Below are 14,781 nucleotides of genomic sequence, written 5' to 3' on the forward strand. Positions count from 1 at the left end.
TTGTAATCTTATATAATCATTTCTCTCATTGGTATCCATGGTGCTTTTCTTCTATCCAACTGAGAAATGAGAAATAGTTTGAAATCTGGAAGTCCTTGCTCATGATGAAACTTTTGGAAATATGCCAAGAACACAGAGATGTTTAAAAATTCAATTTTAATCGCTTTCTTTTTAGGAAAATGGAGAACAGACTATAAAGGACCTCTTAAGGATGTTATAAATTATAGTTCAATCACATCAAATATGGAAGATATTTTACAGGGTCTGATTTACATACAAACCCAATTAGTTTATTTCAGTACATTCCCTAAAAAGACTATAAAAATATTCCATGTCTCCAAAAAACAAATGGAATAAAGACTTGAGAAGTTTTTTTTTTCTTTTCTGAGCACATAGCAAGTAAAGTATAGCTTCAGAAGCTGCATAATAAAGCCAGATTTCCAGGTGTAAAAAGCCAAGGCCTTTCCTTTAGAGAGGAAGCAGTAACATGTTGCCTTTTTACACCAAAGCATAGAGAGGCCTTTCTACACTACATGTATTCATGAGAAACCTCTAAACACCAAGCCAGAATTCAGCAAATCACTTGAGACATTGCATGACCTTCAGAAAATGAGAATGTAAAATCATTCTAATGGTCAGACAATTCATGAGAGAAAAATAATCCTTACCAAGAGAGACAAAGTTCTTGTACATTTCAAACATTACATCCCAACAAGGTTCTTGGCAGGATCCAACAATCTCCATTCTTCTTGAGCAAAATCTACAACCAAAATCTTGGAATTCAAAAACATTCCCATGTATTCAAGAATCATTCATTATATGCAACATGAAGAAGACATGAAATGGGTTGAACCCAAAGTGAATAGTTCCCAAAAAATCAAGGCATTGGAGTATTCCATTAAAATATTCTTTGAGAATTTATACTACGTTTTTCCACTTTATACCAGGCTATGTAAATAATTTTAATTTATGGCTCAAGGCCAACATTACAAAATTACATTACTTTTAAAAAATTTTTTGTTTATTTAATAAACAAACAGTTATTAAATATCCCTACCTTTCTTACTATTGGGGGAGGGGACAAAATAAATTTTCCCAATAGCCACATAAAAATGTATGTCTCATTCTGAATCCAGAATCCATCATGTCGTCATTAAGAAGTGGGTAGCATTCTTCATCATTAGTTTAAAGAAATTCTGTTTCATTATTATAATTTATCAGGGTTTTTAAATCCTTCAAAGTTATCTTTACAATATTGTTTTTAGTGTGTAAATTGTTTGCCTGGTTCTGCTCACTTCCTTTTTCATGAGTTCATAAGTATTTTCACATTTCTCCAAAACCATTCCTCCCAATATTTCTTATGGAACAATTGTGTTTCACTGCATTTAAATGAAATAATTTGCTCAGCCATTACCCAATTCATGGATCCTCTCAGCATCCTGTTCTTTGTCTTTACAAAAGAAGCTACTACAGATATTTTTATATTTATAGATCATTTCCTTTATTTGATCTCCTTAAAGAATTTGCTTAGCAATGCGTCATTTTTCAAAGGACATACACATTTTAGTAACTAATTTTTTTATTATAGCTTTTTATTTACAAGATATATGCATGGGTAATTTTTCAGCATTGACAGTTGCAAAACCTTTTGTTCCAATTTCTCTCCTCCTTCTCCCCACCCCCTCCCCGAGATGGCAGGTAGACCAATACATGTTAAATATGTTATGGTATATGTTAAATACAATATATGTATACGGTCCATACAGTTATTTTGCTGCACAAGAAGAATCGGACTTTGAAATAGTGTACAATTAGCCTGTGAAGGAAATCAAAAATGCAGGTGGACAAAAATAGAGGGATTGGGAATTCTATGTAGTGGTTCACATTCATTTCCCTGAGTTCTTTTAGTAACTAAATTTTTAGCCATAGCTCCAAATTGCTTTGTAAAACAGACCAATTTGCAGCTTTACCAACAATGCCTATTTTCCTACAGTCTTGCCAGTATTTTTTTTTCTCCTTTTCTATCAACTTGGCCAATCTGAGAGGTGTACCTCAAAGTACAATCTGAGGTGTACCTCAAATAAGACTTACTTTTTGTCCTACTATAGTGACTTGGAGTATTTTAAAAAAACAAAGCTATTGGTAGCTTGAATTTCTTCATATCTTATGACCATTTATCAATTCAGGAATGGATCTTATTTTTCTTGGCCTTGCATTTTAAGTGAGGGTCAGGCTCAGAATACTTCTAGAGAGAATAGCTAGACCATGGCTGATTTCATTCTTTGGCATCTTGCAACTTCTTTCTCAGAGAAATGACACTTGTGTCATTCCAGAATCTCAGGGACAGCTCAGATTAGACACTTGTAAATTTTCAATCCAGGGCAAATTCTGAGCACTCACTTCCCCTGGGCACTATAAATTCCTGGCCTGGGTTTAGATTTGAGCAACACAAATGTTGTCTGAACCTTAGTTGGAACTCCAGTAGATTATTGCTGGATTAGCTCCTATTAGCCAGATGGAAACTTTGGAAACTCTGTTAAGTGACATATTTAAAAGCTCCCTTTTAGTCTGGACTTCCCCACATTACTCTCTTTTGTATTTCAGATGTGACTAAGGGCTGTATCTGAGATCTCACATAGTTTCCAGAATCAGAGCCACATAATTTCTGTCTGTTTCTATAATTAATTAGTATACAGCTACAATTAAGGAAAAAGAAAAAAGTTAAGCTGGAAATCAATTCTACCTTGCAGCTATCAAAATGACTAGAAGAAAACTATCCATTCAAAATCTAACTATCTGTTCCTTAGTTCTTGACAGAAAGAGAATTCAAAGCCGCGTTCTCTGAGAATTAAATATAAGGGTAATGGATATTCACCAAGTTCTTAGGGGAGAGTTGGTAGACAAAAGTGAAATCCATACAACTTAGAGCAAGTGCAGTGGATAAAGCACTGAATTTGGAATCAAGAGGACCTAGGTTCAAATCCTGTCACTTATAAGCTATGTGACCCTAGGTAAATCACTTAAAATTTTGTTAGGTTTCAGCCTTTTTATCTGTAAATTAATGGGATGTACTAATGAGCTGCAAGTCCCTTCTAGTAACAAACCCAAATTATGAAAGAGAAAAAACAGAGCTTATAAGCTGTTGGATATTCCATTTAAAAATAGCAATTTAAGTCGCCCATCACCACCACACCATACATTTGTTACAGACTTGTGAGTTGTCTAACTCCTGATATAGTTTTTCTTTCTCTATAGGTTATCTGAAGTACATTTCCATGATCATTTTAAATCTACTTTTTCCTCCATTTATTTTTACTTATCTGTCCTAGCCATGCTTCTCCTCTGGTTCCTAAATTTCTTCATGTAAGAATATCCATAAGTAAGCAATGCTACCTACTCCCAATATATTTCTTGCATAATTTGCATAAAATCTTTCTTATAGCCATATTGTCAATCCTAAATCTCATTCATACCAAGTCTCAGTGATATCTATGAACTCAGCTCCTTCCCTGTGTTGGAATTCTTGGTGCTTTTCACAAGACTAGTGAACAAAAACATATTAAGTGCTTACTTTGGGGCATGAACTGTACTAAAGTTCTGGGGATACAAATAAAAAGAATGAACCAATGCCTTCTCTCAAGGAGTTTTTATTCTACCAGGGAAGACAAGTACACATGTCATTAAAAAATTAATACAAAATTCAAGGCAATTCCAACAGATGAAGGATAGAAAATGGCATCTGCATCCAGAAAATTATGGAGATTGCATATGAATCAAAGCACGGTATTTTCACTTTTTGTTTCTTCCCCATGGTTTTTTCCCCTTTCGTCAGATTTCTTGCACAACATGACAAATATGGAAATATGTTTAAAAGTATACCACATATTCAATCTGTATCAGATTGCTTGCTGTCTTGGGGAAGGAGGAGGTAAGGGAAGGAGGGAAAAAAATTTGAAACACAAAGTTTTGTAAAAACAAATGTTGAGGTCTATGCTCTAAAGAGATCAAAGGAAAAGGAAAAGGACCTATTTGTGGAAAAAATATTTATAGTGGCTCTTTTTGTGGTGCTAAAGATTTGGAAATTAAGGGTCTGCTCATCAACTGGATAATCACTAAACAAGTTGTAGTATAAGACTATGATGGAATACCACTGTATTACATATTATTATTACATATTATCATAATATATATATTTATTACATACTGCTGTAAGAGATAATGGTTACAGTTGCAGAAAAACTTGAGAAGTCATCTATGATACATCTATGTATACATCTATGATACAAAATGAAGTGAGTAAAATCAGAATATTGTACACAGTAACAGCAATATTGTGACAATGATTAACTTTGAAAGACAATTACTCTGATTCAAGGCAATTTCAAAGGAGACATGATGAGAAAATGCTATCTATCTCCAGAGAGAACTGATGAATTTTAAGTACAAACTGAAACATATTCTTTTCACTTTATTTTTCTGGTTTGTGAGAATGTATTACTATTTGTTGCAACATGGCTAATATGGAAATATTTTGCATGACTTCATCTGTATAATTGATATTCTATTGCCTTCTAAAAGGACAGGGGAGCAGTGGGAAGAAAGGAATTTGGAATTCAAAATTTTTAACAATGAATACTAAATTTTTAGAAAATATCATTGGGAAACAATGAAGTGTGTGTGTGTGTGTGTGTGTGTGTGTGTGTGTGTGTGTGTGTTTGTAAACTGTGACTAAACAGAAAAATAAATAACAAAAATTGACATCCCCTCACATATACTTTTTAACTTGTGTTGTTTTCTTCCATCAAAGAGTAAATTCCTTGAGGGTAGGAGCTGCCTTTTTTTAAAAATATCCCTAGTTTAGAACAGTACCTGACTATAAATGCTTAATTAATGTTTATTTATTGAAGAGTATGAAGATACACCAAGCTTTTCTCCAAAAGTTCAAATCACAAGACCCAAAATTAATGAAAGATTGTAAAATTGATGAGCCACATACTTTCTGTGATCTTTGAAAGACTGGGATATCATTGATAAAATCCTAATTTCTAAAATATATAGAGAGTAACAGAAATGTTTAATACTAAAACTGTATTTGGTCTAAGTGTAAGGAATAAATATAAGTGGTCTAAGGAAATCAACAAGATATTTTCAAAAGAATTAAAAACTTTAAATGACCATAAAAAACATGGTCTAAATTACAAAAAACAAAAACAAACAAACAAATAAATAAATATGGATCCCATATAAATAGACAAAGATTAAGAAACATGGGAATAGTGATAGCTAGCATTTATCTATCACTTTAAGGTCTATAAATACTTAACATATATTATTTCATTTAATCCTCATGACAACCTGAGTTCAATCAGTATTAGGAGAGTTATGAAAAAAAGCAGGTCACTGATGGAGGAGTTATAAGGTGGTCTAGTTATTGTGAAATTGTGCAAAAAAGGTACCTCAACTGTTTGTACTGTGACATGACAAATTTGGAGCCAACTGCAAAGATTTATAGGAAACAGAGAATAAAATGAACAAAACCATGACAACAAACTATATGACTACAATAATAGATAGGAAAATAACTTAAAAGGCTTCAATTTCATATAAATGACATATTTTTCTTCTAGAATTGCTTTTGTCACATTTTTTGGTTACAAAGAAGCTCACTACCTATTCCTATGAAAAGTATAAGATCCACTTCTTTCCTAATTTTTGGAGGGGTATGATCATTAATATTTAGACCACATAGCACTTTTGAATTTCCTGTGGAATATAGTGTCTTCATTTAAATACAATTGGTTTCCTATGTATTGTGTTTCATATACTTTAAAATATGATTCTGAGAGTCCATAGACATCATCAGACTGCTTGAGGTATTCGAGATATCCAACAGGGTTAGGAACCCTGGACAAAGAAAAGATCTTCAGGATTGTCCGTGATATATTTTTTACTGCCAAAAGTCATAGTAAATGTCTGCAAAAGGATTTTAACCCAGGGCTTCTTGAGTTCCAAATTTTGACCTCTATCTATTGATGTAGCTTGAAAGAAACAGGTGATAAGAGAAAAGAATTGAAAAGGAAGATTAAATAAAAAAAGAAAATACCAGTCATCATCTTGACTAATTATTCTAGAAGATGTAACCTAAAAAGCTTAAGAGATCTTTTCATAAAGTACTGGTCTATCCAGGTTGCATCCTTCCTTAATGAACTCCAAACCTACCCTATCGACTTTGGGATCAAATATAAACTCCTCTAATTGGATTCTGAAGTCCTCAACATGACCCCAGACTACCATTCCAACCAATGCCATCCCAAATTCCATTTTTATACTCTATGGTTCAGCCAGATTGATCTTGTTCCTCACCCACATATGTCTCTTATAAATACATCCACACTTGGGATACATACCTGCCTCAAAACTGAACTCTAATACCACCATCTACATGAAAACTTTATTGATATCTCCTGGCTGCTCATGCCCACAATCAAAAAGTACCTTATATTTATCTTAGGACATATCTAAATGTTCTCTGTGAAAGTAAGTGCCCAGCAGGTAGGGGCTGTGTCATTTTTATGTGTATCTCTAGCACCTGGCACATAGCAAGTATTTAATACTGGTTAACTAATACACAAAGAAGACAACTTAAGTAGCAGAATAAGGATTCTAACTAGGTTTTCTTAATTCAAGTATGATCCTATAGTGTGCTTTCTAGAGCTCCCAAATTGGGATGCCAAAATATACTGTCCAGCCTAGCTCTCTGGAGGATCTCAGGACCAGTCAGTGTCCTTGGTCTTAGTGGAGGAATGATGAGATGAGACTCACATGGCTGGTCAAAGACGGAGTCCGTTTATTTCAAGTCCTCTCAGTCCCTAAATACCTTAGTACAATTATATCACTACAGCACACTGAGCATATGCTAACTAAAAGCATCCTGCTATTGATATGTAACTGCCTCTCTTCACTATAAGTATCCCTGCTTCAAGTAGAACACAGGTGGTTACACCTCCCCTGACTTTTCAGGAAGCCCAAGGGAAGATGGAGACCAGAACCAGACATTGTCAGCAGGTTCCCTCTGGGCTGAAGAGTCTTGTACCTCACCAAGATTTATCCCATTGTCTGTGGTTCTCTTCCACTGGGATATGCAGAGAGCGAAAAGCAGGGATGTGCTTGTAAATGTTTAAGAAACAGCCCTCTGAGAAGGGAGGAAGGAATCTATATATTTACATAAATAAATTTGTTGTGATTTTTGCTGATATAAAGTTTTTATATCAGCAAATTATACATTTTACAAATTTACAAATTTGCAAATTTACAAATAATAATAAAGTATACAACACTCTTTATTGTAAATTCCACATAACCATTTGTTTCTCAGGGAATATTTTTACAGATTTTTGCCAATTCTTTTATTAATAGCCACTTGATGGTTGAATATTAATCCATTAACTCTTTTCCCAATAAACTTATTGTCATTATATCTGACATGTGATCTGTTAAAATTCCCATCTTCTTACAAATTATATTCATTAAATTCATTAAATTGAAACATCTTTGCCACTAATGATTGCAATAGTGCTATCTTATTAGTTTTCTGTAAAGTGGCAGAGATTTGAATGTTGTTTCTATATTACATACAAAATCCTGAAAATTTTACAATTTCACTTTAGTGATATTTTTTCACCAATTATCTGAACTAAGTTCTTCATAAGACCAAGAAGATGCTTCTAACAAATCAAGATAATTTAAAATGCAATCATTCTGTCCCAATAAAAGATATAATTTCTATGTGTTGAATGACATTTTTAAAGTAAAATATTCCTAGGAAAAGCATTGAATTTGGGATTTTTATTAATTGAAATGTCTTTAAATGTACTTGACAGATTTCAATCTGAGAACTGTGTTTTCCTCAGTTAGCTTTTTTATCTCCTTTTGAATTTGGCCAATTGAACTTTTAAATCAGATGTTATGTTCATTACAATTTTTTTTTTCCAATTCACAAATTCTGTTTTTCAATGAATTGGTTTCTTTTTCTATTTTGTAGGGAGTTACATGCTTTTTTCCATTTCGTCAAATCTATCTGATGAAATTAAGGAGTTTTCTTCAGATAATGTTTTTCCTTTTCCCAACTTTCTTGCAAAATTCTCATTTTGTTTTCCCATTCTTCTCTAAGATCCTTTTTGAATTCTTTCTGCAAAGTCTTGTAAGAAGGGGCTCTACTCATATCACCCTTGGCATTTCATCTGGTGATGATTTTCCCTTAGGATCCTCAGGGTTTGAAGTCTGTTGTTCTCTTTCTCCATAAAAACCATCTACAATCAGAGTTCTTTTTGCTTTTTTGCATATGTTTTTTAAAGGTTGTGGTCTGCTCTTAAGACAAAGGGGAGATTGTCCTAAGCTTCCTCAACAGGTCACAGCTGCTGTAGTTTGCCCTGGGACTAGTGTTGCTGACTGACTTCCAGTGCTGGGTAGGAATGCCCAGATGCCATGTTTTCCTGGGGTTCAGGGACTCACTATTTGTGTTGGATGAGTTGCAGCTAATCTGCTGATCCATTGGCTTCTAACAGGACAGAGTAGGGTAAAAGCCTCCCTTTAGATTTCCCTGTGAACAGATGCAGTAACTCCCTGGCTCCCTGCTCTGCATCCCCTCCCACCCCCTCAATGAAACAGATCTTTTTGAAGTTCTTCCAAAGTATATTCCTTTGGAAAGTTGTTAGACTCCAAATATTTGTGGGGTCTGTCATTCTAAAACCAGTTCAGTGGCTTGATCTGAGGGACACTAGCAGGAGCTCAGAAGATGTATCTGCCCTCCTCTATTTTGGCTCTGTCTGCAGAGACTTGTCCTTTCTAGTTTAAAAAGAAAAAAAAAACTTTAAATTTTCCAAAGCTCTTATTATGTTTGATTAATTTTTGTTCTTGTTGAATGTTATTTAATTATGATTGCAATGCAGGTGAAAAAAATTAAAATCCTTTCAGATTGTCAGTCATTAAAGAGTTGAAAGAAATAAATGTTAACTCATCTCTTTGCCAAACTAGAATAGGGAGAAAAATGCATATATAATTTAAGATGTGTGTGCCATAAGCAAGCCGTAGCTGCTCATAAACTACGGGCTACCCAACCTCCTCCCAGTTTGGATCAATTTTAATCATCTTAATGTCAAGTTCCTTAGCTACTGATTCTAACCTAGTTTGATTTTTATTAGGTTGGTGATAGAATAAACAGTATCTGGAAATACTTCCAATGATAAACTTGTCTTAATTCAGATAATGATCATCAAGTAATAATTGCAAGCCATTTAAAGTCTAAAGATCATTTTAAACAACATTTATTCTACTCCAGACTTCCTTCCCAGCATTGTTTAAGCACTATCAGAACAAAAAGGAATTGGATTTCCTTTCATGAGCAAAGCCATAATCATTTAAAATGGACATGGAGGCAGCCCCAAGTCTTTTAAGGTAACAAACAGCATCATTTGTTCGGGGCTAAGTGAACTCAGCATTGGGCTGCTTCACTCGGGATCACACAATTCCTGAGAATTAAAAAACGGTCTCTTGGGGACCGATCCGACTGATCAGGATGGACGAAATCAGGGATTCTTAATCTGGAGTCCACGGACCCCCCCAACGGTTCCAAGGATCGACTTCAGGGGTCTAACACCTTGGATTGGGAAACAGGTCCAATTTCTATGGGAGGAAAAAACCTATTGGTTTCCGATATATTTTGTTTGATGTATATTTTAAAAACGTGATTCTGAGAAGGGTCCTCAAGCTGCCCAAGGGATCCAAACCCGGCTGGGACCCCGCCAGAAGCAAAGTCACACACGCCCTCCTTAGAGCAAGTCGGGGGAAGTCAGTCTCAGTGGAGAAGGAGGTTTCGGACACTCGGAGCGTCAGACCCGCTGCTCCGGACCCTCAGCCCGGGGGACCCGGCCGTGGGAGAGGAATAGACGAGCAGCGGCCGCGGGGCTCCCAGCTACGGGCTCTCCCCCGGCCACTCACCTGCCATCCCTAGAGCGGCGGGAGCCGGCTCGCCTCCCGACTCCCTCAGAGAACCCGCCCCCTCGCTCCCACCTCACACTGCCCGGGCCCCCTCCTCGATCCCAAAATGCCCCTCCCCCATCCGGTGCGAGCCCTTCCCCCACCTCCGCAGCCCGGGCGGAGTAAGGGGGATGCCCAAGCCGGTCTTTATTCAGAGGAGGGGGAGGGGGAGGATGGAGAAAGGAAAGGCAGGCACGCATAGGCTCGTTGAGCACACCCACAGTCACGCTCACGCTCACCCACAAACATTTACCAGCTGCAAAAAAGAAAAAGAAAAAAAAGAAAGAAAAAAGGATAAGCACGAATGCCTACAACCCTGGAAGTACGCCTGCGCATATTCAGAAAAGAACTCTAATTCCCAGAATCCATAGGAAATTCGTAAGCTGTGCCAATGCCCGGATGCATCCGCTCTACTGCGCAGTGGATTCTGGGAAACCACAGTCTCATCCCAAGAACCCATCGCTCCCCATGCCTTCTGGGAATTGTAGTCCAGAGGCTGGGTTTTGTTTTGCTTTGTTTTGCTTTGTTTTGTTTTGTTTTGTTTTGTTTTGCCCAGGCGCACTCATTAGCGTCTAATTGTTTTCTTCCAGTGACGTCCTGACTTGAGTGAATTGGATTTGGAGGCTTTGTTGCTCAGAGCTGTCGGCCTCCCTCTCTCTCGCAGTCATCCTAGTGCAGTGACAAGCCAGAAAGTCTGGACCTGGCGTTGGCCCTGGCTGCAGGGCGGCGTTCCGCGTCTGGGCGAGCTTCTTGCTCCCGCTGCATCACTCGTTGCCCTGATACAAAGGGTTGCCATGAACCAAGCCAATGTGATTATAATTAGGAGAAGCAGTCAGTACGGAAAACCTTTGTCCCAGTGAGGAATTATTGAACTCTATGCTTAGCCACAGATTTATTACATTAAAAAAGACAACAAGAATAAGAGATTTGCAGTTTCATATATAATCTCATATATAATCCTCTTTCTCTTCTATTACGTATACAGAAATGTCCATTTTATTTGTGTTTTTAAATTTAGAAAGAAGGGAAAAGAAAAACCTCATATATTTAAATATAGAGTCAATAAGACCTTATTTATATCCAGGCTTTTCACTTTCATTATCTTTCATTATCCCTCGCTACTCTTGGCCTCCATTTCCTCACCTGTAAATTTTTCAAGAGTAAGTGGCACAGTGAGTAGAAGCAGAAAGAAACCTGCATCAGACAGGACCCTGGATAAGCCACGTGGTCCCATTTGCCTCAGTTTCCTTATCTGTAAAATGAACTGGAAAAGGAGCTGGCAAATCATCCTGGTATCTTTACCAAGAAAACTACAACAGAGTCACAAAGAGTTGGACACAAACGAACAAAATTTGAAGGACTATGTAGTCTCTGAGATCATTTGCAAGCTCTGGATATGTAGTTTTACATTAGAACAAGGACCGATCCATTAAGGAGATGAAAAGGTTTTTTTTAATGTTATAATTTTTTAGCTTTTTATTTTCAAAATATATTCATAGTTTTCCACATTCATCCATGCAAAACTTTGTGTTCCAAATTTTTTCTCCCTCCCTTACTCTCATCCCATTCCTTAAGACAGCAAGTAATCCAATGTTAAACATGTGCAATTTTTCTATACATATTTCCAGATTTACCACGCTGCAAAAGAAAAATCAGATCAAAAAGGAAAAAAAATTTTAAAAGACAACAAAAAGCAAGCAAACAATAACAAAAAAAGTGAAAATACTATGTTGTGATCCACATTCGGTGTCCACAGTCCTATTTCTGGATGCAGATGACTCTCTCCATCACAAGTCTATTGGAATTGGCCTGAATCACCTTATTGTTGAAAAAGCCACGTCCATCAGAATTGATCATCACATAATTTTCTTGTTCAACTCACTTCACTAAGCATCAGTTCATTTAAGTCTCTCCAGTCATTCTGAAGTCATCGGGCTGATTGTTTCTTATAGAACAATAATATTCATATACCATGACTTATTCAACATTCTCCAGCTGATGGGCATTCAGTCAGTGAAAAGTGAAAAGTAAATAAATGGATTTTCATTGCCAGTTTTGTTATTATAACACCTCCAATTCACTTATTTGGTAGTGCCCTTTGATCTTAAATGATTTCTATTAATTACTTATCCATTTTGGACATCATTTTTTTCCACACTTGATTGCTTTTTTTCTCATTCTGGGTACCTCAAAAACTTTTTTGTACTAAAAAACACCAAAACCTTTTTAATTTTAAGTAATAAAATTATTTATTTTATGTTTTGTTATCATATTTATTCTCTTTTTATTCAAAAAATTATTTCCTATCTGGCTCACTTCAAAATTTTTAATGGTACAATCCTAAATTCTAGTACTCATTCTAAGTTCATTGTGATATGGTATGCGTTGTTGGTCTCCTCTTACTTTCTGCCAGGCTATTTTCCTGATTTCCTAGAAATACTGTCAAATAGGGATTTCTTTTCTATACAATTTATTTTCATGTGCATTGAAAACTTGTCTAGTCCGAAAGACAGATAATTTTCAAACTTGCAAATGTATATGTAGGTATATGCATCTATAAATATATATATATATATATCAATAGTATAAAAGAATATGGCAAGTCATTAATAAGAGAAATGACAATTAAAACAACTCTGAAGTTTAACTTCAAAAGTCACATTGACAAAGATGACAGAATATTAACAAAAAAGGTAAGGAGAGGATGATTGTGAAGCTCCTGATTAATTTAGTGAGTTTTTCAAAGATTCTCTCTTAGTAAATTTGATGAGATTACAGGTTGTTGATTTTGAATGGATTCCCCATAGATGTGGAACTGAGTATTTATATCTTGGTGATAGGGCTTCAGAGATTGGAGTTCCCTTTCCATGATCATGTTGCTTGAAACCTAGGATAGACTCTTATAAAAGGAGTCACTTTGGAATTTTCTCTCCCTGTGATTTTGAAACAAGTGCAGTAAGGATAAAGGATGGGGAATATTTCTTTCAATTGCCCCAGGAGCAGAAAATGGACAAGGGTTTAGGATTATCCAGGAAAGCCTAAAAGATCTTGGGAACTGTTATGGCTACTATATTTGGTATCTTTCTTATCTAAGTACAAGTAAGAGACCACTGATCCCAAGAATAGACATTTCCAGCATTGAGAATTATCTTATAACTCTGCTTTAGAGTTTCCAAGAGATCAAGAATTCTTGAATTTGAGTCATCACCTTCTCAGAAGACTATTTCCTCAAAAACTTAGAGGAGCCTCCTCCATAAAAAACAAATAAACATCTTCATCAACCTCCCTCCCTTACAAAGAGACATTGGGTGCAGTAATGTAGTATTGCTGTAGCTATGAATTAGTTTAACTAATCATTCTAGAAAATTATTTGGATTATATTTTTAAAAGTCAATAAATTGAATAAATCCATTGACTGAGCAATATCACTATGAACTATAAACTCCCAAGAAAGTCAAAGAGAGAGGGTGAAGTCTAATATATATAACAAGATATTTACTAAATTTTAAATGATAAAAAAATTAGAAGAAAAGGCTTCATTAATTGGAGAATATCTAAATAAATTGTGGTTTATGAATGTAAAGTTGTTATACCCCAAAAAAGAAAAAAGGAAAAAAAATAAGAAATGCAGAGAAACCTAGAAAGACATGAACTAAAACATAAGAAAATAAGCAGTAACAGGAGAAAAGTTACACAATGATTCAATGTAAGGAAAAAAGACTGAAAGACATCAGAATGAATCTTGGTGTATGTGTTCGTTCCTTTTATAATTTGAATATCAAACATTTATAATATGTGAGCCCTTTCTTTTGAATTTCAGCAACCAATTTCTCCTTTTTTCTCACTTCAAGCTCCTGGATTTCTTCACAAGATTGCACATTCTCTATGTATAGTGATTTCTATCCCTTTCTTTTATATGTTTTCCTTTAAATAAGGAATGCCCTTCCAGAGCTAAATATTAGCCATAACACTTATTTTATCAAGTATATCAAGTTTCAGTGATAGAGAGTTATATTTATCAGATAGTATTAAAGTCTACACTAGAAAACACTTATTAAGTGTCTAATATGTGCCAGATATTGTTATGTACTTTACAAATATCTCATATTATTCATTATTTGCACATTTTTACATGGAAGCTAAGATTGTTGATTTTATTTCTGACTCTTGGATACAAAAATTATGAATTATTCATCTCCTCTGTAAGATAATTATGTAAATCTTAAAGCATAATAAAAGTTCCAGTTATTATTATAATCATTATTATTCTTCCATACTTATTCCTGTTTTGTTGATGCTTTTTATTAATACCCTGCTTTTTAGATCTATGTAAATGATTATTCTCTTCTTCCTTTTCTATATTAAGGTCTCTTCATTAGATTGGAAAGACTCAAAGCAAGTCTATTTTTATAGGTCATTGTTGAGCATATTAGTCATAATTAATCATCCTGGAAAGATGGACTGGAAACAGATTTTGAAAGGTTTTAAGAATTCAAAATGACTGTATTTTATCCTAAAAACAGTAAGACGACATTGAATCTTCTGAACAGAGGAATGGGATTGTTAGACAATCTGGCAAGTGTGTGAAGGATGAACTGAACAGGGAAAGAGACTGGATGTAGGGGCTCCACCTGGGAGACTAATGAAATAGTCCTGGTGGTAGTCAATGAGGATTTTGACTAGAGTAATAGCAATGTGAATTGAGAGGTGACAAATGACAAAGTTGTTGTTGAGGCAGAACTGACA

This window comes from Antechinus flavipes, chromosome 2 (assembly GCF_016432865.1).
Source record: "Antechinus flavipes isolate AdamAnt ecotype Samford, QLD, Australia chromosome 2, AdamAnt_v2, whole genome shotgun sequence".
NCBI lineage: Eukaryota > Metazoa > Chordata > Mammalia > Dasyuromorphia > Dasyuridae > Antechinus > Antechinus flavipes.